Below are 20,865 nucleotides of genomic sequence, written 5' to 3' on the forward strand. Positions count from 1 at the left end.
CAAAAAAAAGTTTGTTTTCACTATTAGAACATGGTGTAGTCTAGTTGAACCAGTTATTATATTATTTAAAAAAAATGAAAAACAAGTGGCACCTGCTGGGACCTCCAGCACGTGTAAGTGAAGAATAAAATTGGTTTATAACCTGTAACTGGAGGGATGCAAAACAACAGAGGAGCTGAGGGGTGAGTCAGTGGTGGAGAAAGCACAGGGGCTTGGGGGAAGCGATGAAACAAGATTGGCAGGGCAGAAACCCAGTAGCCCAAAGCAAGGGGACAGAAAGGATATACATCTGTACGGTACTGTTAAGAGCCTCGTTGCTGGGCATAAGCGGACTGGTCAGTGAGAGCGAAGAGCGCACCTCAGTGTTTGTGAGGAGACTGGTTCTCTTCGGGATCCCGTCGAGGACGCAGCAGGTATCGAAGGCGGGTGGACATCCTTGACGGATGTGAGACTCCAGGTGTACGCCCCCCTCCTGGATCATTTCCGCTACTTAACATTTGTAGCCCTTTGTAATTCACTGGCAGTGGTATCCATAAGTACGGTAGCGTCACTGCATCACAGCACACCTTAGTGTGTGTGCTCACTTTTTGCACTTTGATTCGGTCCTGAAGAAAGCCTCAGCACCTCTGTTGAGGTTGAAACATGTAGACCATATAAATTGGGATAAGGAAGACCAATTTTATCTTAACATATATCCCGACTCTGTTTTTAAGCGTGCCCTAGAGCCACACAAGAATGAAAATAAATTATTGGAAACTTTAAAGGTACTTTAACTCCGCACCCCTATCACTCTTTTTTTTCACGCACTTACCCCACAAAAAATACGTCTGCTGTAATTCAGGCGTCACAGCACAGCTGGGTTGCACTCGGCAGCCCAGCTGGGAACCCAATGAGAAAGCATGCCACCAACTAGGTTGGTGGGTGAGGGTACTACTAAAAATCAAAATGTTTTTTGAGCATTCAAGTGAATGACAGTGTGTCATCACTCTATTTTGGATCCCCCATTGGGTTTGTCAAGGTTGTTGTATAGAGACTCGTTCTAAGGCACTGTCAGTGCGTCTTCGTGTAGATGAGAGACGAGATGATCTGCCCCTCTCATCACGTCGTGTCACGTCTGCTCCTATCAGAGGAGACAAATCTTCCTTCATACATCCAGCAGGACCAATAAAGGCAGAGGAGGACGAGAGAGCATTATGGAGAGCTGAAATATGAAGGGAAGAACTGGGGGATGGTGAAAGGGACTGACTTGGCCTGGGTTTTAAATTCTGTTCCGATCGCGGAATTTGGGTAATTTCAGGTTCCGTGGAGAACACAAAATTGCCCAAAATTCTGCGTTCAGCGACTTCGCGAAATTGTTTGCTTGTTCGCGTTATCAAATGCGTGTTCGCGAGATATTTCTCCCCGAGCAATCAAACACGGATTGCGAACAGTAAAAAAAAAAGCATCGAGAACAAGCAATTCTGCGCGTTCGCGGAATTTCTGCTTGTTCGCGGAGATTTTTCTCCGTTTCGCAGAGATTTGCGTAACGTCATTACGCAAATTCCGACCACCCGTAACTGTGACATCCTTACACCCCGCATACCTTGAGGGCACTTGAGGGTTCCTACAAAGGCAATCCTTCCACCCAGTTAAAATAATCCAAACATTGAGCTTTTCCTCAGAGAAATTCCTCTCACTTCTTTGCAGGTGGACGCCTTGGTATTCAATATTAAATAGTTTTGGATTCCAGTTTACAACGGGATGCTAGAACAGTGTTTCCCAAATTGCGGAGGTCGGAGTCCATTTTTGGTGGGTCACAAAAGTACAAGCAATGTATCAAGTTGCCTTTAAATTAGATACAAATCTTCTGACAATTGCTGCCCTTCAGAGACATAGGCCAAAGGTCATACTATGTCTTCTGACCACCGACTGTAAATACCAGTCCCCAATAAAAATTAATACGCAGACTCCACTCACTTTGCTTTCAGAGAAAGTAAAGTAAAGGGAATTAATGCAGTGGCTTTTGTGCTGGAGTACAGGGAGTGTGAAAAGAAAGGCAGCAGGATGCAAGTTTTGTAACAGAAAGTAAATACCTATAAAGGAACTGTACACATGCAGCTGTTAGGAAAGGACAAATTAAGCACTGTTTTGCAATTCTGAATTTGATGGAAAGAAAGATTTTAATAGGATGAAAATAAATCAAGACACTTCACTTGGTGATGCACACAGGATATTCACTGAGATCCAGTTTCCACACAAGATCTTGTACGCTGTATAGCTGGACCAGTAAAACTGAATGTCTGTCCAGAAATAGTGGCCATTTCAACGGAAAATGTGCCATCTGTAAATGGCAATGCCCAGTCACATTTAGAAAGTCGCACAGCGCATGCCCAATAAAGATAGGTGGGTCACGAAAGTTTTAAGCGCTAAAAATCGGCTCATGGTCCTAATAGGTTTGGTGGTTGTATGTCGTTACAATGAATTCCGTTGCAACAAGAGGGGTTGGCCTAACGGCTAAGGCGCTCGACCTCGGACCTGGGGATCTGGGTTCGAGTCTCGGTAATGACGCCAAAAACCCCCTGTGATTCTGGGCAAATCACTTAATCTCCCCGTGCCTAAAATGAAAGTGTGTCCTCATGTAACGTAACTGGTGCTATGTAAAGCGCTCTGATAACTGATTCGGTTCGAGTTCGCGCTATATAAAACTTTTTTTTAAAAAAAAAAAAACGCATGCCTTTAGCACGCATGCGTAACAACGGAATTTGTTTTTCATGCATCACCTTTACCACGCATAGATTTACAATGATTTTCGTTGTAAATGTATGCATGGTGAGGGCATACTCGTGTTAAAGGTTATACCTCTCCCCTTACATGACCCTCAGCCCCCACTCCTTATAATCACCCCTGCCCTTAACCATTAATCTTTTTTTTAAAACTAAAATTACCCTTACCTTTTTAAGTCATCTCCGCTCCATCTTCGTTGATTATGTCGGTCGTAAAGAGGAAGCGGAAGTTTCTTTCCGTTTCCTGTCTAACGACCGTGATTGACCCCCTCAAACCCCCTTTTTAATCTCATGCTTTATTTTTTGGGGGAAGACCCCCCAAACCCCCTTTATTTTTTTGCATTTACCACACATGCCTTTACTACGTATCTCGTTTTAAAGGTATGCGTGGTAAACGCTGTCGCGGTAACCACGCATGCGTTGTAATGCATGCATGGTAAAGGTTTTTGTGGAAACGGCCATGTTGTAGTGGCCGTTTCCCAGGTTTGGTGAGCAGCTGTGCTAGAAGGCAGCCCGGAGTTACAACCTCACAATTTGTGAGCATAGAAATGATACACGTTCCTAGAGTGCCATTAGAAACTCTCCGGGAAGAGATACATTTTGTGGCCGGAGCCTTCAGAGTTCAAAGGAAACTGTTGCTATGCACAAGATATCTATCAAACATGTATTTAAAAAAAAGACAACACTGTTTCCAGTGTCTGCCTCACTTGATTGGATTCTAGGACGGTTAGGAAAGGAGAAACGTTCCAGAAAGCCAGGGCACTTCGCCGGCTGGGACAGTCTTAGAGTCACGAGGGATTCAGACACGTGTGCAGTGTTGCCAGATTGGGCAAGATCACGCACAATTGCTCTATATTTTTCCCAGTTGTGCGGTAACATTTTGGTTTGCGCTAGTTGCCGGATTGTAAATATATATACCGCGCTCCAGCAAAGTAGTATATTAAAGCGCTTTATTAGACAAATATTTACTTGGCAGCCTACTGCAACATCAATTCAATGCGTTCACCGCCTACTGGACGCTGTCCCTGCTTTTTGGTTGGCTTTGGGCTAGAAAATGCTTAAAAAATCTGACAACACTGCACATGCGTGTGATGCTAGGCACACACCCTGGTGGGTAACGGCTGGGTGTATTTATTTATTTACGTAATTTGTATAGCGCAACAAATACCCTAGGGTGTCTTGGCGCTTATGACGTGAACCCGAGCCTGCTGTCTCGGCCACATCTAGAAATGCACAGACAGCCTTCCAAAGCAAGGTGTGTGCCTGTAATAATAAAATGCACCATCGACCCAGACAAGAACACTTGTAACCATCGTCGCACCTCATGGGGTGGAAAGGGGTTCAAACAAGACTAGCTACCCCCCCAGGGAGGAGCCAAGATACTGCACGTGAATGTACCTAAGGGGGGATCGACGGGTGGTACCGCAGAGATTTAAAGCATCGAAATCCGGATGCTTTTCCTCTTCTCTGTGCACCACACTTACAATGCATTATTCCACATCATGAAACTGCAACAACACAGCACCTGCCGCAGACGACAGCCATAATCCTTTCTACCACATCCTCAGATTGTAACACCACACAGAACCTGCCCCTATGCAACTATCATCATCCCTTCTTCCTTTGGTTACCTCGCAGCCAAGAGCTGGAATACTCTGCCGGAGGCACTGAGATCCGAACCTTGCGAAAGCACTTTCCGCAAGGGAATAAAGACTTGGCTGTTTCCGTCGGACCCCCAGATAATAGAGGACCCCCATTGGGTCAGAGCCCACACAGCTGGTAGCTTCTTGTTTGGCTCCACTGAGTAGGCTGCTTTAGAGCGGGGACACACTTTATACATTTATAAATAAATAAAATAAATATTCCACGACCTCAGATTGCACAGTAGCTCTAAAACCTCCCCCCCCCATTATGTTCCTAAAACCCTGCATGAAAAGTGGCCTTTAAATCTGCTGATTGAGCCTTCTGCGTGCCTTACTGTTTGAGTGTCGCCTACTGTACGTTGCACACCTGTCTGTTAAGTCGCTATTAACCCGTTGGCTGCTTCCGCTTTTTTGCGGCCGTGCGGCTGTTTTAAAAAACGGGCGTGTCGGCCATTGGCCGACGGCAGCACCAGCGAGGTAGTGCTGCCGTCGGCCAATGGCCGACGGCAGCAGCCAATGGGTTATATTTCAGCCAACTGTCCATCCAACTCCACAAACACAAATTCTCCTTCTTTGTAACCATTCCTGGCAATCTATCTATCAACATCCAACCTTCCCTGGCCGCTCTACTCACCCTACCTGCCCTCTGCGCGAACTCATATGAATATCACACTAATCTCCTATTAACTTAATGCACTACAAACAAACAGAATGTATGCAGGTAAAAGCTTCCCAAGAGCACATGACTCATGCCAATAGCCAACAGGAATTAATAATCAATGCATTAACAACTAACTCTGGATTTGGTGCAGCATGCTACCCACTGAAAAGTGCTACAATGGCCAGCCAGAAGTAGTAGGCACTGTATGAATGCAATTAACACACAATAAAATGGAAAGACCCATTGCATCGTAATCTGGAATCAGTCTCCAGCATCATTCAGTGTGAGAGATTCCCTGATCAAGCCTACGCCTGGGCGGAGTTCGCAAAGTGACCAAAAAACTCTGATACGCTACTTGGATTTCCGCAAGCGGCTGAGGGCATTTGGTTGCATTGTTTCTGCTAATTTGTAGCTCCTAGTATTTATTAGGCCTGGGCGGTAAATTCCTTTACACTCATGAAATTTGCGGCATTTGGGTAAAGTCACGTTCCACGGAGAACTCGAAATTGGCCGAAATTCTGCGTTCCGCTACTTCGCAAAATGTTTTGCTTGTTCGCGTTCTCAAATGCGTGTTTGTGAGATATTTACCAATGAGCACGCAAACAATGATTCCGAACAGTAAAAAAGCATCGCAAACAAGCAATTCTGCGTGTTAGCGGTATTTCTGCGTGTTTGCGGAGATTTTTTACTGTTTGGCAGAGATTTGCGATTACGCAAATTCCGCCCACCCCTAGTGTTTATCCCACGCTGGAAAAAATCAGTGAGAACAGCACCATGTACAGCACAAGTGGGTGCCACTTCTTTCTGCCGCATGAGTTGATCTTCTACTAGAGCGGCAGCTTCCTCTACGCGAACAGTTACAGCCATCCGCGACCACCTGGGTTGAAAAATCTCGCTTGGAGATAGTGTGGAGTAAGATTTTTCTCACAAGCGAGGAAAAATCTCCACGTAAACTCTGCAAGCATTGTGAGTGGAGCAGAATTTCACACCCTGGCCTAATCAAGGCACTGATGCAAAGTGGCGAAGAATGATGGTCCCATTTGGGAGTACCTATTCGAGCCTTTTTCTTTTAGCATTCTGGGATTTGTGGTCCTGTTTATTACACTGTAAAATCGAGACTGCAAGTTCCAGGAGGTCAAAGAAAAAAATCCTAGATTGTAGGAGCTACTCTGGCATGATCTTGGGACAGATGAAAACTTTGTCGGAGTCATGCATGCCACTTGTGGAGTACTGTGTGCTCTGAGGGAGATTCAAGCCCCCACAGACGGTGCAGACGCACCCCCTTATCAGTGCAATCGTCAGGCCCTGCAGGAGCCTGTGTGAATATCTCCTATGAAATGCCCTGCTCAGCAGAGGGAACCTGCAGAACAGCTGACTATATATATCCTGGACTCTGAATCACCACAATTAACACAGGCGGAGGCTCATTAACTAGGTATGAGGTTTGTAGGGCGAATGGTTACACCTGAGCTAATTAATGTCTTATTAACAGACTGGTGGACAGGTGTCATTAAATATATAGAACTTTCGGATTTTTCCATTTGGAAGTGGTGGCTAGTACAAGTGGATAAAGGAAAACAACAATTTAATGTATTTTAATGCAGGCCACAACTAAGGCAGCAAAAGTGTTAAAAGGTGTGATGACGTACTGAAAGCAGACAATCAAGAGTGTAATTCAAAACATTTATGCATGCTTTTGGGTGGACTGGTGCTTTCCTACAGCACTAGGAATGTGCCTCAAAATACTTTAACATAAAAGCTGGGGTGACTAAAAGAGCTGCAGAGCCAGTGGTCGAAGTGGGCGGGATCGGAAGGACACGAGGTGCCCCTACTTTTGTGATTTAAGGAAAAAGAACCACTACTAGTTGTAAAAAGATAACTGTCCTGAGAAGGTCAATTGCAAGAGTTGAAATGCTTCCGCTGCAGTGTAAGGCAGAGGGACTCCTGTGCTGTGACATCGAAGGGGGGGGGGGGGGGGGGAAGACAGCTAAACAAGCCTTCCTGTCAGGGTGCCTGCTTGCCTGAAAGAAATGTAAGTGCTCTCAATTGGCCATTCTGCAAATGCAAAGGCTGCTCCGAAGCCAGTATTGGCGTTAACTGATGGATTCACTTGAAGCTTCCTGATAACACAAATCGATTCTTTTTGAGGGGTATTGCAAGGGAGCTACCATCTGAAGGGTGTACTTTTACGAACAGTTTTAAAAAAATGCCCTATGTACAATCTGGGTATCACTTAAACCTATATTTTGGAAGCGCGTTTTTTTATCTTAAAACTGTCAACACATTTTGTAGCAGTCTATTTTTTACTGTGTGTAATTCAAGCTTGAAATGATGAGGTGAACAGTCATAGTGCTTTCTGTTACAGAATGGGACCTCTTAGCACTATACATAACACCCACTCCACCAACCAGGATTGAATTCTGTGGTTCTCTGGTTACACACACTCACCCCTACAGTGCACTAACTCACTGATGTACAATATTGTGATTTCCACTGATTGACTTAAGTTGATTGTATTTTTCATGTATGCTGTATCTTATTTTATATGCAGTAACTTGAAGGTGAAAGATCGAAAAAGGTTATAGAATATTTTGGGTTTTTAATTTAGCTACGCCTTTAAACCTGACCCCACGCTCACCCCCCCATCCCCCAGAACATTGCAGTTCCCATACTTGTCTTATGCTCTTCGACCCCTGCATAGAGCACACCTGGTGTGCTCAATGTACTGCAATACTCGCCTAGTAGTGGGTTAATGTTAATAACAGGAGGCGCGCGCCAAAAGCTGTAGAAGCACAGTCCTGTAACACTACATACACAGCCGCTGCATGTGTGCGCGTGGAAGTAAGCGCGTCTTGGAGTGTGAGACGTCTTACATAACGCACACGTCACAGCAGGTGTGGTACGTGGAGGCCTTCTTTACGCAATAAAACACAGCCAGTAAACACCCTGGCGTTCAGGGGCAGGCCGCACAGAGCTCAGAGCCCCGGCGGAGAGTGCACACACACACTGTGTGTGCTGCAGTGTCCAGAGTTCAGCCCTGGGACGCAGCTCCTCCCCGGACGGGCCCAGCAAGTGGCGGCCTGTGCCACACCCCGGGGACGCTCATTAGCATGTGCAAACATCCAGCGCTCACACACAGCAGCAGACAGCGACACACACATACCGAGGATCTAGACCTGGCTCTTCGACTAAACCCAGCGCCATGAGACACTCACTGGATATAATCAGCGCTTTACAAGTACGGATTGAATGAAACAGGCAAAAGCAGACTACACACTGGCAGACAGAAACCGACACAGTCAAACACAGAAGCTCATGTACAGAAACAGACGCACATGCTGACAAGCATACATGCAAAAAAATACAACAAAAAAAACCACACACTTCACTTATACCTACATTTAGTGACACAAAGGCAGACAAACAGATAATGCCACATCAACAAAGGCGAACAACATACAGAAACAGGCAAACTTCCAAAAGACACCTAACAAACATGCCGACCTACTCACACATAGGATTACATATAGAGAGACACACAGGCCGACAGAAACAGAGCGATCCAAACACATTTGTGACAAACACACGTGGACACAGACATGCCAAGATTCACGCAGAGAAACACGCCCACAAGTCAACGCAGAGGCAACCAGAACCAAAAGAAAAGGATGATGAGGCAACTCACAGAATCAGCAAATTACAGTGTACATAAAGCAAAGTAAATTGTAAATTTTAGTTGCAAGTCTTATTTTCAAAAGTCCTGTGTATACATGTGGAAAACAGCCAATGCGTTTCACCCTTCACAAGGGCTTCTTCAGGGCATTGTAAGGAGGCAAGAATAGTATATCAACGTATTAATTCCAGAAAAGAGTAATGTTGCAAAGCGTCACAGTTGGCGGATGTTGACCCCACAAATGAGGTCTTAGACCAATGATGAGTGCCCTTATGACCTCAGTCAAAATTTAGGAACATAATCTGCCTTCAACCGGCGGAGAAAAACTTTTAAGGCATTGGTAAGCCTCCAGTGTAATCAGTTGTTGCTGTCGGACACAGACTTCTTGGGAACACCAAGCAAGGATTGCTACAGTACTATCACTGAATACACTCAATCATAGGGAGGGGTCAGATCGAGGTATCACCACCACACTGCCGGAGTCACCTAGCTGGGCCCTAAATAGCCAAGCAAGGGCCCTGGTTGAGTCTATTTTAGATAACCCAGGGAGCAGTGCTCTGTAATTAACATACACACATCCTTCTGCCCACGCCATGTGTGACCCTGGGAATCCAGCAAATACTCCGTATGAATATGGACTCATCGCTGCTCTGGCACTTACTCGCCACACCCGCAGCCACTGCAGACACATAAGGAGAATGATGGGTGCGAGGCAGGCACCCGGCCCCATGCCTCCCTGTGCACGAGGAGCGCCTGTTGGCATCAGGTGCCTTGTGTCAGCAACTAGGCCCGTCTATGCATTGAGGGTCGCATGGGTATCACGCTGTACCAGGGCACAAAACAGGGCCCGATAGAGACCCGTTTCGAGGCCCCCTTTAAAAAACTCTGGCCTGGGCAAAAGGCCTAAAAAAAAAGGCAGTATGCAACTGACATGTCCTTGGAGTAGGTTGATTCAACAGTAGTGTCTTTAATGTTCGAAAGAAACCAGCCGACACGTGTTTCGTCGCACAGGGCATGGTTTCCCGCAACTCCTCAGGGCTAGAAATACAAAGAGTGTTGTTGCGGAAGTCGCTCTGTCAGTGATAATTCCGACCCGGCAGGGCCCAGGACTTGTAGGTGGGCAATGGTGGTCGTTCTCAATCTTCCAGGATCCAAAGATGCTGGAGAAAGGGTATCGGACGGGTATAAAGGACACTCCAGATGGAGGGATAGATAGTCCAGGATGTATAGTAAAAGCTTGCTGTTATTCAAACAGCTGATTTAGAAAGATAACGATGAGGATAAGGAACGAATTTCTAGGTAAGAAAGTCTGTAAATGGCAGACGGGTGCATCTCCCAGATGCTCACCTACAAGTTTCTTTCTTTCGAGCATTAAAGACACTACTGTTGAATCAACCTACTCCAAGGACAAGATTTGTTATCATTTTGTGTTATTTGAAATTATTTGTTTGATATGTTATGTGTCCTTTGCTTTCTATGTCAACTTTGACAAAACTATTGTATAAACGAGAGTGTGCATAGGTGATTTGTCTTGTAGTTCATACAGTGGTGGCTCAGGCTATTACTGAAATTGGGGGGTTATAGGGCTTATCCCCTCCACCTCTTATCTCACTTGAACGGACCCATACCGAGTGCTAACTATTAGCTGTGCGCCCTTTCTCTACCTGACTAAAAACCCTTCGTCTAGATCCTTATACAACTGACATCATAACGCGTGCTATCAAAGCACATGACGCCACGACACGTGTCATTCCATGTGGCATCACAGGAAGTGCCCTCACTGGAAGTGATCCTCTGATATGTATATGTGATAACACATGCCAACTAAAAATTAAATAAAATATGTTTTTTTTCATAGTTGTCTCCTGCAAAGCATATCATGTACCATGCAGATCACAGATGTTATACTATGTAGATAGGTAAGTGGATTACTGCTTTGAACACAGAGATCCTTTTGTTACCTGCAGTTCATACAATGTAATGCTTGTAATATACCACAGTGAGGTATGAAGGACATATGACTCCTACACCTTGTAACCCTGACAGTCTCATGTAACATATCCTGTACATTGATTTACACACTTACATGATTTATTTGGAATGGATAATTAATGTGTATGTTACATAACACACTCTTACACTCTGCATTGGGATGAGTAGCACTATAAAAGAAATATAATAGTGCTATATAAATTGGTATTTGTGTAAATACTGAGACAGACAGACCGACCCTTCTGACACTCTTACACAGTGCATGCACCTTTATATAACAAAGTAAAAAGCATGCATCTCTTAAGTAGCTGTGAAGACATAAGTTGTGTGGTGCCCGGCCCACTAAAAGCCCTGGTTAACACTCTTGCCCGAGAGATCTGTGTTTGGTCTAGCCACAGTTTTGACTCAAAGTATAGAGGATTAATGTGTCTCCTGCACAACTCATGCAGCTTTTTACTTTACGTAGAGAGATAAGTGGGTTACTGCTTTTGACACAGAGATCCCTTCATTACTTGCAGTACATAAATTACATTCCTTTAAATATAGCACAGTGAGCTATGAGCCAGCATCAAGGCCCTGCTTGCAAACTACAAGGCCTGGGTTTAGAACCTTACAGCCTTATTCATCAACGGGCCGTTTTGCGAGCCCCTAATAGCGATTCATAGCGAATCGCTATTAAGGACTCGCAAAACGGTATTCATGTAGGAATTGCTAAATAAATAGCGATTCCTACACATTCCTTATTTGAGAGTAGCAAATTGCTAATCACAAATAAGGAATAACTCCCCATTCATTCCTATGGGCCAAAAGGCCCATAGGAATGAATGGGGAGTATTCCTTATTTGCGATTAGCAATTAGCTAATCGCAAATAAGATAGCGATTTAAAGGGTGCCAGGGGTGTCCAAAGGACACCCTGTAGCACCCCTTAAATGCAAATTGAAACAGGTGTTGCGCACACACATGTCCAAAGGACATGTGTGTGTGTGTGTAACATGCAACTTAGAAAAATGCTTTTAAAAGCATTTTTCTAAGTTTTTGCTATTTACCGGGAGGTCTGACCTCTCGGTAAATAGCGGCCCAAAATTGCATTTTCGCAATTTTAAAATGCTTCATGAATTGCATTTAAGGAATCTCAAATAGAGATTCCTTAAATTCAATTCCTCGCAAACGTGCGAATTCTTAAATAGCGAATTTTGCATTTGGGATGATGAATCCCAAATGCAAAAATTGCACTCGCAAAAGGCAAGATTCTGAGAATCTTGCCCTTTGCGAGTGCAATTTAGCTTGATGAATCAGGCGGTTAGTTTTTTCTCAAATTCTTGTTATTTTAAGGCTTCTAAAAAGGTTTCTTTAGGTCATAATTAAGTCCTATTAGTAGAAACAACCTTAAGCACTGCGTCATGTTTTAAATCCTGACTGTGTTTCTTCCGGCCATGCACTCCAACAGGTAATCCTACCAGTTAAGAGGAAGCGCGACTCCTACACCTCACTGTCTTGTAGTACGTCTTGTAAAATGAAACACTCACTTCTAGGACTTAATGTATAATGTGTGTGTGTGTGTGATGTAAAGAACTCCCACACCTGGATGAGTAGCGCTACAAAAGAAATACATACAAAATTATAGGTGGTGCTTAAATTGTTATTCTTGCAACTACTCGTACAGACGACACATCTGACATTCTTGCAGTGCACGAACAGTGCACAATTGATTAACGTGAAAAGCTTGCCTCCAAATCTCGGCTTGTTATAATACAAGCTGTGTGCCCTTGTTTCCCTGTATCGGATTGGCATCTAGGTGTGAGGCTCCAGACAGCTCTCAGCCAGGAAGCCACTGGAAACTCCGCAGCTACCCGCTAGCATCTTACTCGTATCTTAGCACCAGGATGCCCGTAGGGTTACAGCGCGCTTTATAAATGCTGATACAATACAATACAATAAAAGGAGAGCTGATGGACCTTTACATCAGGCCATTGTTTTGGGTCCAGCTGGTAGTGTAACTAATAGAGCCCTTTCACCACCACTCAGAAATGACAGACAGACAACATGCAGGCGATGCTGGACACGTCCCGGTGTCTGCGAGTCGCACCAGGACACTCAGCATATTTCACAGAGGCCGGACAGATTCCTGATCTGGCTCCAGAATAGCTGAGGGATCCAGCTGGAACCCCCCTGCATTCCGGCACTAGCACCGAGGATTACCCAACATGCCTCAGCTCCTAGGTCTATGAGTAAACAAGGCTCCTGAAGGTGTTATATGACCTGCCCGAGACCCTCGACTGACAGTGGACGGAGGAGGCGGGTCCTACCTACCTTCAATATATCAACCAATAAAGGTGCATTTATAAAGCGCTACACTGTCACTACTAAGGGTATCTGGGCGCTGACCTTCTAATACACCCCTAGATCTGATGAGAAAAAGAGACCGCTCCCCCCATCCGACAGAATCACCAGGACCGCCGTGCTCTGCAGTGTCCCTCGGAGGATGGCCTATGCGATCTGGCGGCCGGCCTTATGCGCACTGGTCATTGTACTATGGCCGGCTTCAGTCCATGGTGTACCGAGGAGTTCCAGAGAGAGAAGGTGAGAGAGGTCTGTGATCCCAGGGGAGTCAGCGGCCTGGTTCTGCCCAGGGCCGGACTGGCCGTAGCGGGCACCAGGCAATCCCCCGGTGTGCCGCACGGGTGGGGGCCGGTTTTGGGTCCCAGGGGGCCGATATTGTTACAGGGCCATTTATGCAGCATAGCATCGGCCATGTAAAAAAAAATCGGCCGAAAACCGGCCCCGGCAAAGAGCTCGGCGGTCCTTCCAACCCCCCCTAGTGGGGAGGGGGGGCTGGCCGAGCACTTTGCCAGCGCCAGTGGTGGTTCCCAGTCCGGCCCTGGTTCTGCCCCTAGGATTACTTGTTTACTGAGTAGTCCCAGAGAGAGAAAGAGGGGCAGGTAAGTCTTCCCTGGGCCTAGTGCTTTAAATGAGCCGGTACTCACAGGTACTCAGTACTGGCACTTCTAATTTTTACCGAGAAGAGTACCAGTACTCATGAAATGTTTGCTCATTGCTGCTGAGCTCCAGGCAGTCGGAGTGGCGCAGATCTGTAGGGCACTCTGATGTCCAAAGTGCCTCTAGGCCTTAGCTGAGCCACCCTGAACCCTTCAGCAGCGGCTCATTTGCGTTATGCACCATTCAGCAGCGGCTCATTTGCGTTATGCACCATTCAGCAGCGGCTCATTTGTATTATGCACCGTTCAGCAGCGACTCATTTGCTTTATGCACCATTCAGCAGCGTCTCATTTGCGTTATGCACCATTCAGCAGCGTCTCATTTACGTTATGCACCGTTCAGTAGCGGCATATTTACGTTATGCACCGTTCAGCAGCGGCTCATTTACGTTATGCACTGTTCAGCAGCGGCTCATTTGCTTTATGCACCATTCAGCAGCGTCTCATTTACGTTATGCACCATTCAGTAGCGGCACATTTACGTTATGCACCATTCAGCAGCAGCTCATTTACGTTATGCACCATTCAGCAGCAGCTCATTTGCATTATGCACCATTCAGCAGCGGCTCATTTGCGTTATGCACCATTCAGCAGCGGCTCATTTGCATTATGCACCATTCAGCAGCGGCTCATTTGCGTTATACACCACTCAGCAGCAGCTCATTTGCATTATGCACCATTCAGCAGCGGCTCATTTGCTTTATGCACCATTCAGCAGCGGCTCATTTATTTATTTATGTGCTTCTATAGCGCCTGAATAGATCCCCGGAGGGATATCTCTGCGCTTAAGATGGAACCCCGGGCTAATCATAAACAGAGAGGTAAGACACAAGCTGATTAAATGGTGGTGAAAAGATGGGTTTTGAGGTTTTTACGAAATGATAAATGGTTAGTGATGAGTTTGAGTTGGAGGGGAAGGGAATTCCAAAGGGTGGGACCTGCGTATGCCAGAGCACGGCCTCCCTGACGGGATTTTTTTATTTTAGGGACCTGTAAAAGGTACAAATCACTCGATCAAAGTGATCGGGCTGGGACGTAAGGTAAAAAAGCTTTTGTCAAGTATTTAGGACCCTTTCCTATCAGAGACCTATGAATGGTGCACAGAATTTTGAACTTTGTACGTTGCCGCACTGGTAGCCAGTGAAGTTTAGCTAGTAAAGGGCGGGAGGGAGTTCTAGATGGAAGGTTGAGAACAAGCCTCGCCGCCGTATTTTGGACTACTTGTAGTTTTTTTAATTGGCCTTCATTGGTTGACAAAAGAAGGCCATTACAGTAGTCCAATCTACTGATCACCAGTGCCTGCACAAGGGTTTTCCTGTGACCATCCGGTATAAGAGGAAACACCCTTTTCAGAAGTCCAATGGCTCCAAAGCAGGTGCCAGCAACTTGGTCGACATGATGTTTAAAAGTCAAGGCTTGATCGAATAACACCCCCAAGTTTTTGACAGTCTGCTTTGGGACCGGAACAGGACCCAATTCTGTGGGCCACCAATCCCCAGACCAGAGTTTTGCTGCCTCCCCAAACAGTAACACCTCTGTTTTGCCCACATTACATTGCAGGCAATTCTCAGCCATCCAGCATGACACAGCCCTCATGCCCTCCGCGAAGGATTTTTGCAGGGCAGGTGAGAAGATTTTGAAGGGGAACATCAGCTGGGTGTCATCAGCGTAGGATATCGGGGTAAACCCATATGGCCTCACTAAGTCGGCCAGGGGGGCCACATACACATTAAATAATGTGGGGCTAAGACCTGTGGCACACCCCTGGTGAGCTCCCTGGAGATGGATTTGTGGGAGCCCAGCCTGACTTCTTGAGATCGGCAGGAAAGAAAGCTTTCCACCCAAAACAGGGCACCGTTCAGCAGCGGCTCATTTACGTTATGCACCATTCAGCAGCAGCTCATTTGCATTATGCACCATTCAGCAGCGGCTCATTTGCGTTATGCACCATTCAGCAGCGGCTCATTTGCGTTATGCACCATTCAGCAGCGGCTCATTTGCGTTATGCACCATTCAGCAGCGGCACATTTATGTTATGCACCATTCAGCAGCGGCTCATTTACGTTATGCACCATTCAGCAGCAGCTCATTTGCATTATGCACCATTCAGCAGCGGCTCATTTGCGTTATGCACCATTCAGCAGCGGCTCATTTGCATTATGCAACATTCAGCAGCGGCTCATTTGCATTATGCAACATTCAGCAGCGGCTCATTTGCGTTATGCACCACTCAGCAGCAGCTCATTTGCATTATGCACCATTCAGCAGCGGCTCATTTGCATTAAGCACCATTCAGCAGCAGCTCATTTGCATTATGCACCATTCAGCAGCAGCTCATTTGCATTATGCACCATTCAGCAGCGGCTCATTTGCATTATGCACCATTCAGCAGCAGCTCATTTGCATTATGCACCATTCAGCAGCGGCTCATTTGCATTAAGCACCATTCAGCAGCAGCTCATTTGCATTATGCACCATTCAGCAGCAGCTCATTTGCATTATGCAACATTCAGCAGCGGCTCATTTGTATTATGCACCGTTCAGCAGCGACTCATTTGCGTTATGCACCACTCAGCAGCAGCTCATTTGCATTATGCACCATTCAGCAGCGGCTCATTTGCATTATGCACCATTCAGCAGCGGCTCATTTGCATTATGCACCATTCAGCAGCGGCTCATTTGCATTATGCACAGGATGTCCAGGTGTTGGGAGTTTCACTGTCCTGCTGTGTCTAACAGAGCAGGCCTCATCCAGGCCCTGCTCTGTCAATCACATGTGCACTGTCGCTGGCGCTGCCAAGTAACGGAGGAATCATCCGATGTGAGCCTTTTGTGCATTTGTTTGCTTGCTAATGTGTCCGTGTTTGCCTGATATTGTGCATGTTTGAGAGAGAAATGAGATCAGAGAGGAAGAGAATCAGGACAGTCAGGGGATATTTGAAAATAAATGCGTGCAATGCTTGTTTCTGTGTGCGCACTCTACAAGATATAAGGATTGCACTTAAGGCAAGTAGAAGAGTATGACATCAGGAAGCTGCAAATATTACAAAACAAGGAAACATTAACATTTCCTGTTTGCCCTTCTTTTCGTGTAAGGATTTAACCCCTTTATTCATATTGATACATTTCTCACAAGTGGTGTAGAACTCATTGATGATGCTATGCCCGCGTCTCGTTGGGCAGACTGATTATTAGCCTGAAAGTGCTAGTAGTGCTGTAGAAGGCGTGGCTGCACCGATAGTTTACAAACCCCTTCCATTATGGCTCAGGGCTTGTTCCAAACAAGTCTCCACAACACACCAAAATGAATACTCAATAGAAGTGTCTTTGTATCATCATGTCTCGCTCCGCCTACAACCACACCCCAAGCTCAACTGAATGAGTACCTGCACTTATATTCCCATTTCAAGCACTGCCTGGGCCTGCACGTTCATCGAGGAACCCCTGACAAGGACCTACAAGTCTTTTAAGCCCCTATGTGTTTATGTGTCTACTGTGATACGGATATGTGTCGTCTTCAAACCCCTAGGTCCGCGAATTCACGTCAGCCACAACCCCCAAGGGCAGCCACGGCCCGTGGAGGGAGTTGCGGTGGGGCAGAAAGGCGGGGAGGGGCAGTGCTAAAAACCAGAATATGGATAATTGGAGGTAAGTAAACAATTTAATAAATAAAACGAATTTCGTAGCGCGCCCTGCATCGCAATGACCGGAATATGGATAATTGTAGGCAAGTAAACAATTTAATAAATAAAACCATTTCGTAGCGCACCCTGCAACGCATTGCGCTAGGCATACAGCTCCCACGTCTGTCTGGGCACTAATGACGGCGCGTGACCCGCTCATGCCCTCAGAAACCCCTCAGGTGCCCACTTGAAGCACCCCCCACCGACCACTATGCCGCACGGCCACTACACACCCAACCTCCCAGACGGTTATCGGGAGATCTCAGCCTAGAATACCGGCAATGTCCACCTCCAATGGAGTAATTCCAAAGAACGTCTCAAGAGTAAACACATCTTCGCCCCGCCCACCCTTCATAGGGGACTTTACAAGTCATTCATCTCTCAAAGATCTGAAACAATCAGAGACACACGTAGCTCAGTTTGGAACTTGTCGGCGTGCAGGAGGCGTGGTATCAGACTAGTAAGAGTGCGGCCCTCGGGTCAGGTGTGAAGGCATGTCTGGCCTCTGTGTGTCATATTATTGGTATTTAAGGGACCCCCTCTAACAAATACTTTTAGGCCAGGGAGATGAGGGGAAGAAAACAGTCAACATTTATATAAGCGCTCCCTCATGACCTCTCTATTTTATCACAGGATACAAATTCCCACATGGGCAACATCAAAATACCAACGACATTTGTTACTTTCTCAATTTCTTTTTTATTATATTACTTTTTTTCCTCATAAATACTTTTTTTCATATTATTATTTTCAATATACATTTTTTTTTAATAGTACAAAAAATGTTTTTCACCAAAGATCTATGATGTATAAAGTATCAACCACACTACAGTTCAATCAAATCTGGGTAGAAAACCAACACAGCCAAACCACTCACTCCTACCTCATACACATTCAAATCACAAAATAATCTGAGCAAGTTTTAACACGTTTTGTTATTTTTCATCTATTGCCGAATATAGGGTTACTACATTTAGTAGGATTTCACAAAAAGACCTGGTCAACGCGTTTCGGTGGCATACAGCAAACTTCGGAGCCACCTTCTTCAGGACCCGTCAGATATATTGCAACATGTTCTCTACACCCAGGAGTCTCTGTTATCTAATTGTCTGCGAAAAATCTACGGCATCAAAAGTCTGGGACGATATTTCCAATCCTTACTCGTGTCCAAGAGAGCCTATTTCTGATATTTTTCTTTAGTAGGGAAAGTCAGGCGTTATGACTGAGACGGCGCTCCAGATAAAAGCGTATTTTTACGGGGGAACCTACTACCCAAGAACAATCACTTTAGGTCCTACCAGTGACCTTCAATATATTTTTTCCCAGCATATAAATGTCAGAAAAAAACTCTTGTTTCTGCAGTATTCAGCGCTGTGACATTATTCATCTCAACTCTTCCATAGTCATTGTTCAATTCAACTGTCCACGACGTACCGGTCTTCGCAACACCGCTCACGCCCAGGCGATGGGCCCTGTGTGTCCGCACACGGCACCTCTGGACACAGTGATGCCACGATCAGTCACGGCAGGCCACAGCTGTTCACTCCCTCCTGCCTCTAGCTGACCAGGGAGAGCAAAGTGCAGCACATCCCACACGAGGGCGTGCCACACTGCTAGGGTGGCCGGGTGACTCCAGGTCCCAGGGCCACCACGTTCCAGTCCTGGACTCTGCTCTTACATTCCACTTTTATCATGCGTGCTGGTCCAATTGGGGTTAATCATGACTACACCTCCCAGAATGCATTGCACCGATGTCTTACAGTAAAGCTCCAACATTTAAAAGGTGTGTCCGGTTTAGTCACTCTTTGGCACCCCTATAGGTCTCCCCACCAACCCCGCCTGGGATCCGAGCCTCATTGGCGCAGGTATAAATCTGGAAACCATATGGAATCTGGGACACAAGTTAAGTCAGCAGAGAGGCCAGCATACTCTATCTAGCGCTGCCAAGCAGCAGGCAGATGTAGGCGCTATAAGAGCCACGCTCACCGAAGTAAATTATGTATTTCCTCGTGCCCAACTCATCAGGCAAGCAACAAAGGACCGAGAAGGGCAACTTCTCAGGAAGCGTACGTGTTACACCACAGGCTCTCAGCACTCGATCAGTGTGTGTGCCACCCTGTGAACACACGTCTAAACACCCGCCTCGCCGCTCCCCCTGTCAGAAAGCGCAAGAGAGAAGCTGGTTGCATCAGAACCCGGGCACGGGGTGCCGCACACTCCACGATTAAATTACTGTAATGTTTTTAAGAGTGACAAAAACAGAAAATCACACCACTCATGAAAGACACCGTATCTGATCGGGGCGGCAGCCGGGGAAGCAGAGACTCTACCGCCCCCAAACTCTCGATAAAGTTTTGAAGTTTATTGTAAAGTTCTGACGGAGGCGTCTGTGCGCCTCCCTCCACCCCGGGACACCCGGCGAGTCTCACAGACCCGCAGCGCCCGTGGAAAAACACAGCCACGGGGGTGGACCCCTCACCCTCACCTTGAACCACCCGCAGAGACCGGGCGTGTGCCAAGCCCCCTCCCGGTGCCCACCGGGCCTCTAACAGCCCTCAGCGCCCGGACTCCAGCGCGTACAGCGCCCGCAGCGCTTTGCAAACTTCCTAGCGCCCCCGTGCCCGGGTTCGCCCCCACCCCTCGTCCTGGCAGAGTCTGGGGGTCACTCACCTGCACACGTACCCCGGCTCCTAGACCCCGAGAGCTGCAGAGATCCGAGCGGGAGATGTGGGTGCCTTGGCCGCCTCTAGCTGTAGTGAGCGCTCTCGGTCGAGGTGTCGTCTCCGCGGTGCTCTCTCTCTCTACCCTCCCTCCTTCCTTCTCTGCCTCCTTCCCTCCCTCGCACACCGCACCTCCCCCTGGTGGCAGCTCTGGGGAGCACCGGGTTAACCCTTCCGCACCAGGAGGCTGCAAACCCTCTCCAACCCCCTGTTTATCACACTCCAAACTATCTCTGGAGTGAGACCGAGGCTGATTGTGTACTAGGGGTTCGCAGGAAAGAGGGCGACTTTTACACCCTCGGTTATTTATTTTTTAAAGGGACTTTACTTGCAAACGCTGCTGGTTAAAAGAAGGCGAACATTACGTTTTATTTTTTGCAATATTACATATTGATCCACGGCATTAGAGCGCTTTTCCGAGCACCAGATAACTTTGGACACATTTTTGTAAGGCACGGGTGGAGTAAGTTGTTAACCCAGGATCACAGGTTGTCGATCCGACGCCGGGACTCAGCAGAGGGGTCATTAGGTCCCAAGCCCTCTCTGAGAGTTTTACATACTCCAGATGCATTTTGGAAACTATGAGAAACACAAGGGAATACTTCTACACCCAGGCAATAAAATGCAGAACTCAATTGACAGAATATATACCCACAGATGCCACGGACATCCACGTTGTGTCACTCCACCGGCACAATGCATTCTGGATCTTGTAGTTTCACTTTATAGCAGTA

The 20,865-nt window shown here is 46.6% G+C and overlaps 1 protein-coding gene across 2 annotated transcripts in view; it reads right to left on the reverse strand.

Moving 5' to 3' along the window:
• Positions 1 to 20,283, reverse strand: part of CD82 (CD82 molecule) — a 221,013-nt gene extending 200,730 nt beyond the window's left edge. Inside the window, exon 1 of one of the 2 annotated variants that reach the window (XM_078684355.1) lies at positions 20,082 to 20,283. The gene's annotated coding sequence lies outside the window, so the exon portion shown is untranslated. The remainder of the gene's footprint in view (positions 1 to 20,081) is intronic. The other variant, XM_078684356.1, reaches the window with a different exon arrangement.
• Positions 20,284 to 20,865: the final 582 nt, after the last annotated feature.

The sequence above is a fragment of the Lissotriton helveticus genome, chromosome 3_2 (genome assembly GCF_964261635.1).
Source record: "Lissotriton helveticus chromosome 3_2, aLisHel1.1, whole genome shotgun sequence".
Lineage (NCBI taxonomy): Eukaryota > Metazoa > Chordata > Amphibia > Caudata > Salamandridae > Lissotriton > Lissotriton helveticus.